This window comes from Oncorhynchus kisutch, linkage group LG7, assembly GCF_002021735.2.
Source record: "Oncorhynchus kisutch isolate 150728-3 linkage group LG7, Okis_V2, whole genome shotgun sequence".
NCBI classification, from domain to species: Eukaryota; Metazoa; Chordata; class Actinopteri; order Salmoniformes; family Salmonidae; genus Oncorhynchus; species Oncorhynchus kisutch.
The window spans coordinates 16,739,263-16,758,098 of NC_034180.2; the positions used below are offsets into that span (position 1 = coordinate 16,739,263).

The 18,836-nt window shown below is 44.1% G+C and overlaps 1 protein-coding gene across 1 annotated transcript in view; it reads right to left on the reverse strand.

Moving 5' to 3' along the window:
• foxn3 (forkhead box N3) overlaps positions 1 to 15,335 on the reverse strand; it is a 116,497-nt gene extending 101,162 nt beyond the window's left edge. Inside the window, exon 1 of the mRNA XM_020487538.2 lies at positions 15,046 to 15,335. The gene's annotated coding sequence lies outside the window, so the exon portion shown is untranslated. The remainder of the gene's footprint in view (positions 1 to 15,045) is intronic.
• Between the last annotated feature and the right edge of the window lie 3,501 nt (positions 15,336 to 18,836).

An 18,836-nucleotide genomic window follows, 5' to 3' on the forward strand; every position in this document is an offset into this window, starting at 1 on the left:
CTGTTTTTATTTTTTTTGTTTCTTGTCTTGCCGTTTCTGCAATTGAACAGCGACCTTGGGTCCTTGAAAAGCACTGTGTACATATCCCGTGTTATTATAAGTAGAGAGGATTGACAAGGAAGCCATGTCACCACTCTAGACCCTTTAGTTCCTCTTCAGTCCCTCCCACCCATCATCTCAGTCTCTGCAGACTCACTCAGATCATCTGAATAGTATAATCATCGTGACAGGATAGCCTCTCGATTACCTACGGAAGGAAGAAAGGCGGTAGCTATGCACAATGGCCACTCAGCCACAGTGAAGAATAGCCCTCAATGAGACTAGGATTCAGTCTAGTCCTTCAATGACACAATACTCTGAACAAGGCCAGCCTACTGTATCGCCTTCCGATCAAAATAGCTTTGGGCCCTAATAGTTCTGAAAAAGAATCACTGAGGAGGGAAAGAGGCAAGGAAGGAAGGAAGAAAGGAAGCTATTTGAACAGGGCCAAGGTCACTACACTATACTGTACTGAGCTGGGCAGGTTCTTTTATGTCTAGAACCACTCCTAGGGCCCTCTCCGACATCTGATTAGCCCATCAAGGGTGCTCAAGACTGGGCTTATGTCTGTTTGAAGAATGCCTCCTAACCTCCAGCCCTCCTCTCCAGATGGAGCTCATTGAGCTGAGAGCAGGTCAAGAGGAGCAGTGAACACTCCACTGTGACATGAAAAAGGTATTACAGGAGGAGAGGAAAGGAGAGGAGAGGTCAGGAAAGTGTAGGAGAGGAGAGGAAAGGAGAGGTCAGGAGAGGAGAGGAGAGGAAAGGAGAGGTCAGGAAAGTAGAGGAGAGGAGAGGAAAGGAGAGGTCAGGAAAGGGGAGGAGAGGAGAGGAAAGGAGAGGTCAGGAAAGGGGAGGAGAGGAAAGGAGAGGAGAGGTCAGGAAAGTGGAGGAGAAGAAAGGAGAGGTCAGGAAAGGGGAGGAGAGGAGAGGAGAGGAAAGGTCAGGAAAGGGGAGGAGAGGAGAGGAGAGGAGAGGTCAGGAAAGTGGAGGAGAGGAGAGGAAAGGAGAGGTCAGGAAAGTGGAGGAGAGGAGAGGAAAGGAGAGGTCACGAAAGGGGAGGAGAGGAGAGGAAATGAGAGGTCATGAAAGTGGAGGAGAGGAGAGGAAAGGAAAGGTCAGGAAAGTGGAGGAGGGGAGATGAAAGGAGAGGTCAGGAAAGTGGAGGGGAGAGGGGAGGGGGTGAGGGAAGAGGAAAGGAGAGGTCAGGAAAGTGGAGGAGAGGAGAGGAAAGGAGAGGTCAGGAAAGTGGAGGACAGGAGAGGAAAGTGGAGGAAAGGAGAGGAGAGGAAAGGAGAGGAGAGGTCAGGAAAGTGGAGGAGAGGAGAGGAAAGGTCAGGAAAATGGAGGGGAGAGGGGAGGGGATGAGAGGAGAGGAAAGGAGACATAAAGGAGTGTGGGAGTGTGGTATCAGGTTTACTGTCTCAAACAGAAAGCAATTGAAGGAGAGGAGGGCAGTGTAACCACATGTTGTAAAGGAATGTTGAAGACACAGACACAGGGCTTTGTAGTGTCTGGGTGTGTGTTCTATTCTGTATGTCATGAATGCTGTGAATGTGTCTGTACCGTATCGTTGCAGGGTGATTTGCACATGAAAAGGAAAGAAGGGAGAGCTGCTTTGACAACGCCAACAGCAAGATATTCTCCTTTCTGAATAAATAACGCTGCCTGATGGGAAGCTAGTGCACGGCAGGATAAAACACTAGTCTTCCAAACCACCTCCTGGAGCGCTGAATCAATGCACCTCCCATCCCGGATATGAAACAATGGGATATGTTAAGACTGGAGTGTCTCACCGGGAATGTATGGAGGAGATGGGAATGGTTAGGAACAGGAGGGAATGAGCGATGGGAACGGTTAGAAATGGGAGGGAGGATGTAGTGGCATGAGTGGGTATGGTGATGGATGCCGTGTTAGGTGTGTGTGTGTGTGTGTGTGTGTGTGTGTGTGTGTGTGTGTGTGTGTGTGTGTGTGTGTCTGCGTGCCTGCGTGCATGTATGTGGCCATTCTTCTTATCAGTCATGAAGAGATCATATATACCCTAACTCAGTCCCTCCCTCACGGCTTCCCTCAGCGTTGGGTGAGATAGAGGAGGAGCAGGCGGTAAAATAGAGTTGTTTATCCACTCCTCGGTGGAGCTGTCTCCTAGGTGACAGAGCCCAAATGAAAGCACTACCGGTGAAATATGACACTGATGATAGGCTGCCTGCTCTGCAATGCTCTCTGCACTGGGGATGGAATTGACTTGATCCTCCAGAGTCCTTCAGATGAGACGGAGGTAAGGAGTGTGTATGTGTGTGTGTGTGTGTATGCATCTCCATTTAAGTGTGTCAATAATAGGGTCTGCCTACCAGTTTCCGTAGACAATCAGGGTGGTGTCTCTCCGGGGAGCAACTGTGAATGAACACACACTCAGGGAGGGACGGAGGAGGAGAGCAGTGAATGGTCTGAAGAGTTTTCATTGATGGGTTGAACCTCCCAGCATGTGCCTGCATACACACACTCACTCAGGCCAGCACGCCCACACACACACCCACCCACACATGCACATGCACGCACACACACACACACACACACATCCTTTTCCTCAGATTCCTTTCCTTATTTCCTATTCATAAGGGGGCGTGGCAACAAGGTATGTTCACAAGCTATTGGCTGTTTTTAGAATGGTTAAGATCATCAGACAAAGCGGATTCTTATTCATATTGATTAAATCTGTGTGTTTTACAAAAAACAACGGATGGACTAGTCAAATTAGTCAACAAATCAAACCACAGCCAGATGGTTAAAAAACAAATGCTGCGTCAGTAGGCTGTGGTCCTCGTGTTGTGGCTCTGAGCATGCAGTTGCATTTCCTCCCATTCTCTCCCAGTGGAGCAGGATGCAACTGACAACCATATCAGAGCCATAATGGCCCCTTTTCAGCTAGCGAGCTAGTGTGGTATTAGTATGAAGGGAATGTAGAAGTATGTCTGAGAGTATGGCATGACATCCAGGGGAGAGACACTAGAACTTCTAGAGAAGACAGATCTGAACTGTTCTCACAAAACTGCATAGCAACAACAGTGTGTCAACGGAGAGGGAGAATTGCCACATCAACACTGGAGAGATTTCTTGAAGTTAAGAGAAAGAGGGAAAGGGAAGATAGAGAGGAAGAAGGAGAGAGAGAGTTAGAGGAAAAGAGAGTCACGGCTTGTCTCCATTCCTACCTATCTTTGACTAACTAAGAGATGTGCCACACACATACACGCACATATAACAGTGCCTGACAGGTTTCCTGCCGAGAAGCCTTCCCCCGTTAACACAACGTCAACAGGAAGCACTGCAGTAACAATGATAATGCTGCCCAACTCCAGTAGTTAGAAAGAGAGAAAGACTGAGAAAAAGAGAGAGGAAGCAAGAGAGAGGGAGAAAGAGACCTTGAAACGTTATTGAATGGAGAGGCAGTTTGAGAGCCTGTGGGACACAATACTCATGAAATCAATTAACGACCCGCCAGCCGTATCACTGTTTGAGACACACAAAACACACACACGCACACCATCCTGACATCACAGCGTAGAAATAGACTGAACACACACATTTTTCTGTGTTTATTTATTTGTATTCTTTTTTACTGCTCCAAGGTTATTATTACTGTCTGAAAAACCTCTATGCGACGTGCACTGCACAGAACACCGGAAGAATTATCACTGAATTATCACCGTGAACTATTGTTACCTTTGTTTATCTGTCAATTCATCCCGTAAGGGATGGGTTGCCAACTGACGAATTGACTCAAAAAATGAAATGTAATTCACTGATTCATGTCGTTCATTCACACGCAAGTAAACACACACACACACACACACAGTGACTTTGGAGTAGAACATGGTCAGTGAACCAACCATACAGGGACAGGGTCACCGGGAGAGACTATAAGGACACAGCTGACGCTTAAACCGACTAGCCAAAACCTACCCCCAACCAAACCCCTTAACCATGACCTAACCCTTACCTTAACCCTAACCCCAACCAAACCCCTTAAACATGACCTAACCCTTACCTTAACCCTAACCCCAACCACAACCAAACCCCTTAACCATGACCTAACCCTTACCTTAACCCTAACCCTAACCTCAACCAAACCCCTTAACCATGACCTAACCCTTACCTTAACCCCAACCTTTTCCATGACCTAACCCTTACCTTAACCCTAACCCTAACCAAACCCCTTAACCATGACCTAACCCTTACCGTAACCCCAACCAAACCCCTTAACTATGAACTAACCCTTACCTTAACCCTAACCCCAACCAAACCCCTTAACCATGACCTAACCCTTATCTTAACCCTAACTCCAACCCAAACCAAAGCCCTTAACCATGACCTAACCCTTACCTTAAACCCTAACCCCAACCCCAACCAAACCCCTTAACCATGACCTAACCCTTACCTTAACCCTAACCCCAAACAAATCCCTTAACCATGACCTAACCCTTACCTTAACCCTAACCAAACCCCTTAACCATGACCTAACCCTTACCTTAACCCCAACCCCAACCAAACCCCTTAACCATGACCTAACCCTTACCTTAACCCCAACCCCAACCAAACCCCTTAACCATGACCTAACCCTTACCTTAACCCTAACCCTAACCTCAACCAAACCCCTTAACCATGACCTAACCCTTACCTTAACCCCAACCTTTTCCATGACCTAACCCTTACCTTAACCCTAACCCTAACCAAACCCCTTAACCATGACCTAACCCTTACCGTAACCCCAACCAAACCCCTTAACTATGAACTAACCCTTACCTTAACCCTAACCCCAACCAAACCCCTTAACCATGACCTAACCCTTATCTTAACCCTAACTCCAACCCAAACCAAAGCCCTTAACCATGACCTAACCCTTACCTTAAACCCTAACCCCAACCCCAACCAAACCCCTTAACCATGACCTAACCCTTACCTTAACCCTAACCCCAAACAAATCCCTTAACCATGACCTAACCCTTACCTTAACCCCAATCAAACCCCTTAACCATGACCTAACCCTTACCTTAACCCCAACCCCAACCAAACCCCTTAACCATGACCTAACCCTTACCTTAACCCCAACCCCAACCAAACCCCTTAACCATGATGTAACCCTTACCTTAACCCTAACCCTAACCAAACCCCCTAACCATGACCTAACCCTAACCCCACCCAAACCCCTTAACCAGGACCTAACCCTTACCTTAACCTTAACCCCAACCCCAACCAAACCCCTTAACCATGACCTAACCCTTACCTTAACCCTAAACCCAAACCCAACCAAACCCCTTAACCATGACCTAACCCTTACCTTAACCAAACCCCTTAACAATGACCTAACCCTTACCCAAACTTTAACTTTAACCACATTTTTATCCATTCTGAAATGAAATACTGGTTTGGGCGTCCAGGACGTTCATACACAGAGGCACGCACTAGACTAGAGAATGTGTGACGGACGGAGGTGGTTCAGTGAAACACAAAAGAGAAACATAAAGGAGAGATGGGAGAGAAGAGAGAACCTGAGATGACCTTCATAAAGCAGAAATAAAGAGAGCACTGTTCACTCTCCCACTTATCTTTGTCTCTATGGTAACCGAGCCTCTGGGTATTTAGTAGAAACCCTGAACTTCCTGTTTGCTCGGGAGGCAGCATCCAATCAGGAGCCAGAGATTTCAGGTGTGGAGTTAGTGTGTCCTATATAGGCGGAGCTCAATCCCCACAAGGGGCCATGGACACAGATAGAGAGATAGAGAGAGAGAGAGGGAGAGAGAGAGAGATAAGGGGGAGCAGGAGAAAAGAAATAGAGAGAGGGGCAGGAGAAAGAGAAGAGAGGTTAGAGATCGACATGATGAAAGAAAATAGGAAAGAAAAAGTGAAAGTGAGGGGAACAAGATAAACAGAGGGAGGGAAGTAAAAGAGGATGTTGAGAAGTCTTTTAGTAAAGCAGTGTATTGAGAGAGCAGAGATATAAAGCCTCACCAGGACACATAGAGGAGTACCACTCTACGGAGCATGCTGGCTACGCCATGAGTCTCCAAAAGACACCTAGGTGCACTTCTTTTGGTGCCCATTGGGCTCTGGACAAAAGTAGTGCACTATATAGGGAATAGAGTGCCCTTTGGGATACAACCCAGACTCCCGAGAGAGAGAGAGAGAGAGAGAGACAGTCATACACTATCTAGTTAGCACTGTGCTTTGCTACACAGTCAGGTAGCCACTTAATGGCCACGCTAGAAAGGACAGGAGTGGCGATAGCATCAGAACTATGACCATCAAGTGCATGAGCCTTTGGGTCTTGTTCTACTGTAGCATTAGGGTTTGGCTACAGTTAGAGTATGAGTTACGTTTGTTGCTGTAACAGCACAACCCTTTGGATCCCTCACATTTTGTACCTGTACATTTTGTTTTCCTGGATGGCTAACAATTCCAAACTGTCCCAGACACATCCCTGGATAATGATTGTGATTGTCGAATACTAGTTTTCCAAACCCTAGACTCAGTGCTCACATTTTCCTGGGCAGCATTTGGATTCTCTAAATTTGATGGGAACTGTGATGGAAAACAGTGCTCAGCTTCTGAGATCCCTTTAAAAGCAAGAACAGCAGACTGGCAAACACACACACAAGTGTACAGTGTACAGTGCACAGGCACACACAGTTCCTCTCAGTCAGCACACCCAACACTACCAGAGAATTCCTGCTGCTCCGACTTGACCCATTCGGACGAACAGCAGAATTCCTGAATGAGGAAGCTTTGTCTCGCTACAAAGGGAACGTTCTTATGGAGGGGGACCAATGTGTGTGTGTGTCCTTCAGCACACCAACGCTTAGTTCATAATGCAAATATTACTGTTTTTGTATCGCTTTGGTACTATTTTCACAAGTGGTAAAATTTCACAACTCTTAGTACAAAACTAAAAACAGATCTTCAAAAAGGGCTGTTTTTTCAAAACTTTTAGCACATTTTTAATTGACTAATAAGTACAACACAAAATCACACAGTAACTTTTTCTAGAAATACCTTTAATTGCCTGTAATTGCCTTACACAATGCATTGCTCACAATACTTTTCATGTGATTCTCTTCTCATTTGTTTAAATACGTTTGGCCATCGCTTAATCCAACTGGGCTTAATGGTTAATCACACAACAGTTTGGCAAACCTATAGAATTTAAACTGGTTGGTCTACTATATATGGATTTTGAGAACTACAGAAATAAAATGTGTTGGTAAAAGTATAAATATCTAAACTACGTGTATGATAAATGATAACCATACATAATGACTACTGGTTATTGCTAATTGATTTCAGATATTGGTAACCACAATTGGTGACCATATAAAAGGGGGTGTGTGAACACTTGCAACTTCTTTTAACATGGAGCAGGATAGACAGCAAGGGAGAGGGAGAAATCAAAGAGCTCGCGGACAAGGGGCCCATTAGAGAGGTGGGCATCAGTGAGAGAGAGAGGGGGGGGAGGCAGACGGCAGGGTACTGTTGTGTCTAATGAAGTCTAGGCCGGTACGTCTGCAGGGTATGCACTGTGCTTTACCATTACATTTACAGTAAATTACATATTGTAATGCATGTCAATTCACAAAATGTTACAGTATCGTTCCAGTATGATCAATTGGAAGTATACTCTGTTCTATCCTCAGAATTGACAGAAGACCCCATGGCCGTGTGCTGACCGACCAGCAGGAGTGGGCATTGGTGGAAAGCGTGAGGGCCAGGAATGACATACGGCTGTCTGGAAAAAGCAGACCATTGAGGAGAACGATGACACATTTGCCAGTTTGGCATCCATCAGCCTTCCGACAATCGCCCGCCTTTTGAAGAGGCACCAGATATCTATGAAACAAATGTACCTGTTGCCTTTTGAGAGAAAACAACGACCAGGTGAAACAACTAACTGAACAATGTTCAGGTACAGCACTATATACTGTATTACTGTTACTATTAATGCACATGTTACTTCACAATATCATATTGTAACTATACTGTAAGAATAACTAACCAAAATATATATTTTTTGAGGGTGATAACGCTTGATGTTGCTGTGAAACATCACAGGTATATCTTTGTTGATGAAGTGGGCTGCAACCTGGCCAAAACTCGGCTCTGTGGGTGGAAACTCATCGACCGTCCAAGTGCCTGGACAACGTGGGGCAAATATCTCCATGTGCGCAGCTATCTCTGAAGATGCTGTGATAGGACGTAAGCCATTACTTGGATCCTACAACTCTGAACACCTCATTGTGGTTCTCAATTTCATTGAGCAGGCCTGTCAAGGTGAAGGGGTCACCTATGTCATTGTGTGGGACAATGTCAAGTTCAACCATGCAGAGGTGGTTCAGGCATGGTTTTGGGGCCATCCCTAATTCGTGACCCTATACCTGCTCTTATACACTCCTGTTTTCAGCATGGAGGTGGAAGGTGTACGTTCGCGATCCTGTGACGTGCCACCCTCCTTCTGGCCATGGATGATTGAAGGAGATGATTGTGGACTTCAGGAAACAGCAGAGGGAACACCCCCCTATCCACATCGATGGAACAGTAGTGGAGAGGGTAGCAAGTTTTAAGTTCCTCGGCATACACATCACAGACAAACTGAATTGGTCCACCCACACAGACAGCATCGTGAAGAAGGCGCAGCAGCGCCTCTTCAACCTCAGGAGGCTGAAGAAATTTGGCTTGTCACCAAAAGCACTCACAAACTTCTACAGATGCACAATCGAGAGCATCCTGGCGGGCTGTATCACCGCCTGGTACGGCAACTGCTCCGCCCACAACCGTAAGGCTCTCCAGAGGGTAGTGAGGTCTGCACAACGCATCACCGGGGGCAAACTACCTGCCCTCCAGGACACCTACACCACCCGATGTTACAGGAAGGCCATAAAGATCATCAAGGACAACAACCACCCGAGCCACTGCCTGTTCACCCCGCTATCATCCAGAAGGCGAGGTCAGTACAGGTGCATCAAAGCTGGGACCGAGAGACTGAAAACAGCTTCTATCTCAAGGCCATCAGACTGTTAAACAGCCACCACTGACATTGAGTGGCTGCTGCCAACACACTGACTCAACTCCAGCCACTTTAATAATGGGAATTGATGGGAAATGATGTAAAATATATCACTAGCCACTTTAAACAATGCTACCTAATATAATGTTTACATACCCTACATTATTCATCTCATATGTATATACTGTACTCTATATCATCTACTGCATCTTTATGTAATACATGTATCACTAGCCACTTTAACTATGCCACGTTGTTTACATACTCATCTCATATGTATATACTGTACTCGATACCATCTACTGTATCTTGCCTATGCCGCTCTGTACCATCACTCATTCATATATCTTTATGTACGTATTCTTTATCCCCTTACACTGTGTATAAGACAGTAGTTTTGGAATTGTTAGTTAGATTACTTGTTGGTTATTACTGCATTGTCGGAACTAGAAGCACAAGCATTTCGCTACACTCGCATTAACATCTGCTAACCATGTGTATGCGACAAATAACATTTGATTTGATTTGATTTGATTTGGATGAGGCATGTGACGACATCAATGTCAAGCTTGGATTCGCCATGCCTAAAGGTTGTTCCCGCGGCGCATGAACAATGAGGACATTCACAGTGATATGGATGACAATTTATGGCCAAATGCTCAAGACAGGCTTGACGTAAATTAATGAGTTCATTTAAATTGGTTTCATTTAATTTCTTACATTTGATTACAGACAGTACACATTTTGTTTGTTGCATGAATGATTGTAGAGGATGTCTTCATTAATCACACCTTTGATTACACATTTGATTATAGATAGATTATAGAAATGATAGATTTTGTCAATTTTGTTGGGTAATGTAAGTAAGTATATTGCCTAATGTGAACTGTGTAATGTAGTACTGTAGCATATTACTTCCAGTACTTCTAAGGGTGATTTGAAACGTGTATCTTGCATTGTTTGCTATTGGATTAACTGGTTGTTAAACGACAAAATTGACCAGATCTAATTGTTGTGTTTTGGTGATTAAAACAATGTTCTCATTACATTTTACAAATAACTTGAGAGATGTTTACAATCCAAATTGTATTTTTTTTACCAGGCAAGTCAGTTAAGAACAAATTATTATTTTCAATGACAGTGGGTTAACTGCCTTGTTCAGGGGTAGAACGATTTGTACCTTGTCAGCTCGGGGATTTGAACTTGCAACCTTTCAGTTACTAGTCCAACGCGCTAACCACTAGGCTATGCTTCCGCCCGTAAATGATGGCACAATGACAGGTTCTGAAAGAAAGACTGGCTGCGTTACATGTGTGACCAGTTCTGAGTTTTGTACTAAGAGTTGTGAAAGCTTACCACATACTTGCGAAAATGGTACTAAAGCGATATTTAAAAAAAAAAATCAATCAAACCGAGCCTCTGGTCACATACAGTTGAAGTTGGTAGTTTACATACAGCTTAGCCAAATACATTTAAACTACATTTTTCACAATTCCTGACATTTAATCATTGAAATATTCCCTGTCTTCGGTCAGTTAATATCACCACTTTATTTTAAGAATGTGAAATGTCATAATAATAGTAGAGAGAATGATTTATTTCAACTTTTATTTCTTTCATCACATTCCCAGTGGGTCAGAAGTTTACATACACTCAATTAGCATTTGGTAGCATTGCCTTTAAATTGTTTAACTTGGGTCAAACGTTTCGGGTAGCCTTCCACAAGCTTCCCACAATAAATTGGGAGTATTTTGGCCCATTCCTCCTGACAGAGCTGGTGTAACTGAGTCAGGTTTGTAGACCTCCATGCTCGCACACTCTTTTTCAGTTCTTCCCACAAATTTCTATAGGATTGAGATCAGGGCTTTGTGTTGGCCACTCCAATACCTTGACATTGTTGTCCTTAAGCCAATTTGCCACAACTTTGGAAGTATGCTTGGGGTCATTGTCCATTTGGATGACCCATTTGCGACCAAGCTTTAACTGATGTCTTGAGATGTTGCTTCAATATATCCACATAATTTTGCTTCCTTATGATGCCATCTATTTTGTGAAGTGCACCAGTTCCTCCTACAGCAAAGCACTCCCACAACATGATTCTGCCACGGCCGTGCTTCAGGGTTGGGATGGTGTTCTTCGGCTTGCAAGCCTCCCCCTTTTCCCTCCAAACATAACGATGGTCATTATGGCCAAACATATCTATTTTGTTTCATTAGACCAGAGGACATTTCTCAAAAAAGTATGATCTTTGTCCCCATGTGCAGTTGCAAACCGTAGTTTGGCTTTTTTATGGTTGTTTTGGAGAGGTGGCTTCTTCCTTGCTGAGCGTCCTTTCAGGTTATGTCGATATAGGACTCGTTTTTACTGTGGATACAGATACTTTTATACCTGTTTCCTCCAGCATCTTCACAAGGTCCTTTGCTGTTGCTCTGGGATTGATTTGCACTTTTCACACTTTTCGTCCCTGGCGGCGTAGTGTGTTACTGATCGTAGGCTTTGTTACTTTGGTCCCAGCTCTCTGCAGGTCATTCACTAGGTCCCCCAGTGTGGTTCTGGGATCATTTTGACCACACAGGGTGAGATCTTGCGTGGAGCCCCAGATCGAGGGAGATTATCAGTGGTTTTGTATGTCTTCCATTTCCAAATAATTGCTCCCACAGTTGATTTCTTCAAACCAAGCTGCTTACCTATTGCAGATTCAGTCTTCCCAGCCTGGTGCAGGTCTACAATTTTGTTTCTGGTGTCATTTGACAGCTATTTGGTCTTGGCCATAGTGGAGTTTGGAATGTGACTGTTTGAGGTTGTGGACAGGTGTCTTTTATACTGATAACAAGTTCAAACAGGTGCCATTAATACAGGTAACGAGTGGAGGACAGAGAAGCCTCTTAAAGAAGAAGTTACAGGTCTGTGAGAGCCAGAAATCTTTCTTGTTTGTAGGTGACCAAATACTTATTTCCCACGATAATTTGCAAATAAATTCATTAAAAATCCTACAATGTGATTTTCTGGATTTTTTTTCAAATTTTGTCTGTCATAGTTGAAGTGTACCTATGATGAAAATTACAGGCCTCTCTCATCTTTTTAAGTGGGAGAACTTGCACAATTGGTGGCTGACTAAATACTTTTTTGCCCCACTGTACGTACATACATACATACATAACATTACATTACATTGCATACATACATACATACATACTCACACACTCACAGAAGCAGTGTACAGAGCAAGGCTATTCCTGTCTCTGTAGTTACTAGGGAGAGAATCTGCTAAGATCAAGAATGCCTCCACTTACACCACATGAAATATCAGAATAGATCAAATACTATATGAACTGGATGGGTTGGGAATCCCAGTCACATGGACATCTAAATTGCATTGACCGACAGCATCTACAGCGCAATTGGAAAATATTATTTTTCTATTTTGTTACGTTACAGCCTTACTCTAAAAATGTATTCAATTGTATTTTTTCCGTAATCAGTCTAAACACAAAGCAAAGCAAAAACGTTTTTAAAAAAAACAAAATTTTTGCAAATGTATAAAAAAATAAAAATAATATCACATTTATATAACTATTCAGACCCTTTAGACAGTAGTTTGTTGTGGCTTCTGTCTGGCCACTCTACCATAAAGGTCTAATTGGTGGAGTGCTACAGAGATGGTTGTCCTTCTGGAAGGTTCTCCCATCTCCACAGAGGAACTCTGGAGCTCTGTCAGACTGACCGTCGGATTCTTGGTCACCTCCCTGACCAAGGCCCTTCTCCCCCAATTGCTCAGTTTGTCGTGGCTGCCAGCTCTAGGAAGAGTCTTGGTGGTTCAAACTTCTTCCATTTAAGAATGATGGAGGCCACTGTGTTCTTGGGGACGTTCAATGCTGCAGAAATGTTTTGGTAACCTTTTGGTAACCTTCCCCAGATCTGTGCCTCGACACAATCCTGTCTCTAAGCTCTATGGACAATTCCGTCAACCTCATGGCTTGGTTTTTGCTCTGTTGACATGCACTGTCAACTGTGGGAGCTTATATAGACAATCATGTTCAATCAATTGAATTTACCACAGATGGACTCCAATCAAGTTTTAGAAACAACTCCAGGATGATCAACAGAAACAGAATGCACCTGAGCTCAATTCCGAGTCTCATAGCAAAGGGTCTGAATACTTATGTAAATCGGGTATTTCTGCTTTTTGTTTTTAATATATTTCCAAAAACCTGTTTTCGCTTTGTCATTATTGGGTATTGTGTGTTGAGGTTGCTGAGATTTTCTTAAATTTTTTATAATCAATTTTAGAATAAGGCTGTAACGTAACAAAATGTGGAAAAAGTCAAGGGGTCTGAATACTTTCCGAAGGCTCTGTAGATCTCTCTATTGTATAGTTGAGCACGGTAAGTGGTGTGTACCAGTACTAACAAGCCCAAATAAACAGACAGAAAGTTAGCCTTGTCTCAATGTGTTCAAAGATAGCCGAGCTTACACTGAGTATACAAAACATAAGGAACACCTGCTCTTTCCATGACATACACTGACGGGTGAATCCAGGTGAAAGCTATGATCTCTTTTTGATGTCACTTGTTAAATACACTTCAATCAGTGTCGATGAAGGATAGGAGACAGGTTAAATAAATGATTTTTAAGCCTTGAGACATTGTTTTAAATGTTACCTGTACTTAACTAGGCAAGTCAGTTAAGAACAAATTCTTATTTACAATGGCTGCCTGCTGGGGAACAGTGGGTTAACTGCCTTGTTCAGGGGAAGAATGACAGATTCTTACCTTGTCAGCTCAGGGATTCAATCCAGCGAACTTTCGGTTACTGGCCCAACGTTCTAACCACTAGGCTACCTGCCGACATGAATTGTATGTGTGTGCCATTCAGAGGGTGAATGGGTAATACAAAATATTTAAGTGCCTTTGAACGGGGTATGGTGGTAGGTGCCAATCGCACCGGTTTGTGTCAAGAACTGCAATGCTGCTGGGTTTTTCACGCTCAACAGTTCCGTGTATATCAAGAATAGTCCACAACCCGAAGGACATCAAGCCAACTTGACACAACTGTGGGAAGCATTGGAGTCAAGATGGGTCAGCATCGCTGTGGAATGCTTTCGACACCTTGTATAGTCTATGCCCCAAAGAATTGAGGCTGTTCTAAGAGCAAATGGGGTTGCAACTCAATATTAGGAAGGTGTTCCTAATGTTTGTTATGCTCCGTATAGATGTGTGTTAACCACTGAGAGTTGCATTCATAAAGACAGAGAGGCTATCAATGGCTTGTTGGCTGCTATGCTGGATTCACATGGCTCTGGCTGCTGCGTTTTAGCTCCTCTCGTCTCTCTCTCCTTCCTGGTTGTCACTCGCTCTATTTCTCTCGTTCTCTTTTATCACCCTTCCCCTGGTTTCAGTTGAAAGATTGTTAGAGTCAAACTCTCACTCATTCTCTCTCTCTCTCTCTCTCTCTCTCTCCCCATCTCTCCTCTCTCAGTGTAAGTTTGTCTCTAGTCTGGTCTGTCACTGGCAGGCTGTATAGTTTAGTTGAGCCAGTAGTGTACTATGAGGAAAATTGTTCTACAGTGCGAGTCAAACACTGACCTTGAACACACTTTTAACAACACTCCCCAGCTACAATGAACGTGAGCGAGGGAAAGCAACAGAGAGAGAGGGGGAGAAAGGGGGAGAGAGAGAGGGCGAGAAAGAGGGCGAACGGGTGAAGGAGAGAGAGAATAGAGGTGGGTGACAGCAATAAAAAGAGGAGGGAGACAGAATGGAAGATTCAGAAGAGGAAAAGACCCATAGACACACTTCACACTGTGTCGCACAGTGTGTGTGTGAACTGCTAGCTACCACACATAACCCCTCACAGGGAGAGGAGCGTGACCTGTTCACACACACACACACACACACACGCACACACGCACACACGCACAAGAACAAGTCAGATTAGATAAAGTGTATAGTAACCTTTCAATCCTGCTGCTCTCCCGATCCTGAAATACTCCTTCTTTTGTCACTCGTTCTTCTGCTTCCTCCAAAAGCTTTAGATCCCTCCGTTTAATCCCTCCATTCCGTTCAGATTCAGTGTTACAGCAGAGACCACAGCAGAGACCATTGAGATGACCACACTCACTTCTCTTCCTCTAGCTTCACTCTCTCTCTTCCTCTCTCGGTCTCTCTCTCTCTCTGTGCTGGAACAGAGGAGGCAGTCGGACTCAGGAGCCAGTAACTCTCTGGGTCCTAGTGTCTCCTGGGTTGACTGAAAGAATGTCATTGTTCCTTGTCGCCTTGCGAGGTGGCACGCAAGCGCGTGCGCGCACACGCACACACACACAGACACACACACACACACACACACAACGTCACACAGAACAAAGTGAGCTTAAGTCTCTAGGTCATTTTTTCTCCACCAATTAGAAAAGCAGTTAGTGATCTGACAGCCATAATTAAAATGTAATGTTTCCAGACAGAGAAAGAGACACGCCTTACAGGGAAAATCCTTAAGAGCACAAGAATAATGACTCAACGTGTGCAGGATTTTAGAATAAGGAAAAAAATCACAAAATGTGTTTGTGTGTGTGTTCATGCGTCAATGCCCATGTGACTGTCTGAAAGCAAAGTCTTGCATTATGCTCATCTCAATATCTGTGGTATTGCTCGTGGCAATGTCATCTTGCTGAGACTACCTTCAATACAGTATGGATCATATTTCCAGTGATTATCAGTTACAACTGAATTTGTAGCAATGAATGTGGGCTGAGTGCAAGGGGAGAGAGAGGAGAGCGAGAGGAGAGCGAGAGGAGAGAGAGAGAGAGAGAGAGGAGAGAGAGAGAGAGAGAGAGAGAGGAGAGAGAGAGAGAGGAGAGAAAGAAGAGAGAGAGAGAGAGAGAGAGAGAGAGAGAGAGAGAGAGAGAGGAGAGAGAGGAGAGAGAGAGGAGAGGAGAGAGAGGAGAGGAGAGAGGAGAGAGAGAGAGAGAGAGAGAGAGAGAGAGAGAGAGAGGAGAGCGAGAGAGAGAGAGAGAGAGAGAGAGAGAGGAGAGAGATACATCAATGTCACTTCATCCAAAAGACAACATTACTGTCTGTTAGGAGATGTAACAAAGAGAGAACCAATAGAACAATGACCCATATAATGTGATGAAGTGGAGCAAGCTTTATAGCTACAACACACAGGCAGTGCTTCGCCTGGAGTCACACACACACACACACACACACACACACACACACACACACACACACACACACACACACACACACACACACACACACACACACACACACACACACACACACACACACACACACACACACACACACACACACAGAGGAGACAAACACTCATGCAAAAGGGAATAAAACATCCTTTCAGCTTTCAGGGAATAGATGGGAAGACTTGGTGTGTGTGTGTGTGTGTGTGTGTGTGTGTGTGTGTGTGTGTGTGTGTGTGTGTGTGTGTGTGTGTGTGTGTGTGTGTGTGTGTGTCGGCATGTATGTGTGTAGGGGGAGGGGAGGGTGAACTAGGGAGGTAATGGCATTGACTACATAGCATACATTAACTATATAGCACACACAGCACATACAGTATGTAGAGTGCTCATACATACCCATGGAAGGGTAAGAGGTCGATTCCATACAGTATGTACAGTCGGTTTACCAGGCTCTACATCACAATAGAATGGTACAGAATCAATGTGCGGGGGTACCGGTTAGTCGAGGTAATTGAGGTAATATGTACATGTAGGTAGAGGTAAAGTGACTATGTATGGATAAAAAACAGAGCGGAGCAGCAGCAGCGTAAAAATGAGGGGTGGGGACAATGCAAATAGTCCGGGTAGCTATTTGATTAACTGTTCAAGGGTCTTACAGCTTGGTGGTAGCTGTTAAGAAGCCTTTTTGACATAGACTTGCTGCTTCGATACCGCTTGCTGTGAGGTAGCAGCGAGAACAGTCTATGACTATGGTGGCTGGAGTCCTTGGCAATTTTTTGGGCCTTCCTCTGACACCTCCTGGTATATACAGTTGAAGTTGGAAGTTTACATACACTTAGGTTGGAGTCATTAAAACTCGTTTTTCAATTCCAGTGGGTCAGAAGTTTACATACACTTAGTTGACTGTGCCTTTTAACAGCTTGGAAAATCCAAAAAATTATGTCATGGCTTTAGAAGCTTCTGATAGGCTAATTGACATCATTTTAGTCAATTGGAGGTGTACCTGTGGATGTATTTCAAGGCCTACTTTCAAACTCAGTGCCTCTTTGCTTGACATGATCCAAGATGGCGTAGCAGTCAGACGTCTTTGTCCTGTCGTGTCCCTTGTATATATCGTTTTGCATATTTTTCGTTGCATATCCTTTAAAATATTTTGCTAAACCTCAACATCTAAATATTCTCCTGCAACCCGCCTCACCCAATGTCACGTGGATTTGCTTTTTTTTCCTAAAGTATTTACAGTGGGGCAAAAAAGTATTTAGTCAGCCACCAATTGTGCAAGTTCTCCCACTTAAAAAGATGAGAGGCCTGTAATTTTCATCATAGGTACACTTCAACTATGACAGACAAAATGAGGGAAAAAAAATCCAGAAAATCACATTGTAGGATTTTTAATGAATTTATTTGCAAATTATGGTGGAAAATAAGTATTTGGTCACCTACAAACAAGAAAGATTTCTGGCTCTCACAGACCTGTAACTTCTTCTTTAAGAGGCTCCTCTGCCCTCCACTCGTTACCTGTATTAATTGCACCTGTTTGAACTTGTTATCAGTATAAAAGACACCTGTCCACAACCTCAAACAGTCACACTCCAAACTCCACTATGGCCAAGACCAAAGACAAGACCAAATACACCATCCGGGGAACGAAGGAGTGGCTTCGTAAGAAGCATTTCAAGGTCCTGGAGTGGCCTAGCCAGTCTCCAGATCTCAACCCCATAGAAAATCTTTGGAGGGAGTTGAAAGTCTGTGTTGCCCAGCAACAGCCCCAAAACATCACTGCTCTAGAGGAGATCTGCATGGAGGAATGGGCCAAAATACCAGCAACAGTGTGTGAAAACCTTGTGAAGACTTACAGAAAACGTTTGACCTCTGTCATTGCCAACAAAGGGTATATAACAAAGTATTGAGATAAACTTTTGTTGTTGACCAAATACTTACTTTCCACCATAATTTGCAAATCAATTCATAAAAAATCCTACAATGTGATTTTCTGGATTTCTTTTTCTCATTTTGTCTGTCATAGTTGAAGTGTACCTATAATGAAATTTACAGGCCTCTCTCATCTTTTTAAGTGGGAGAACTTGTACAATTGGTGGCTGACTAAATACTTTTTTGCCCCACTGTATATTTACTTCGGATCTGGAATCCCTCAACTGAAGCTAGCCAGCTAACTACCAGCTATCAGTCAGCAAACCATTGCCAGCGGTCAACAGCTAACCTTCAGCTCGGAAAGCTCTCGTCAGTTCGAACAACTTGACTGTTATTTTTATCCCCGGATTCCTACCGCAAACTGAACATTTTCATCTGGATCTTCACAACTAGCTAACCGCAATCCCGGATGACTACTCCTGGCTAGGGTTTCCATCCCAGAGCAAGCACCAATTAGCTTGAAGCTAGCCCGGCCAGGGCTCCTGTGCTACCACTGAAGTATTCTCCTGGTCTACCACCGGAGTATACCCCTGGGCTACAATATCCGGACCCCTTCTACAGCCGGTACGGGGCATGGAACCCCACAGATCCCCTACGACTGGAATACCGACAATCTGC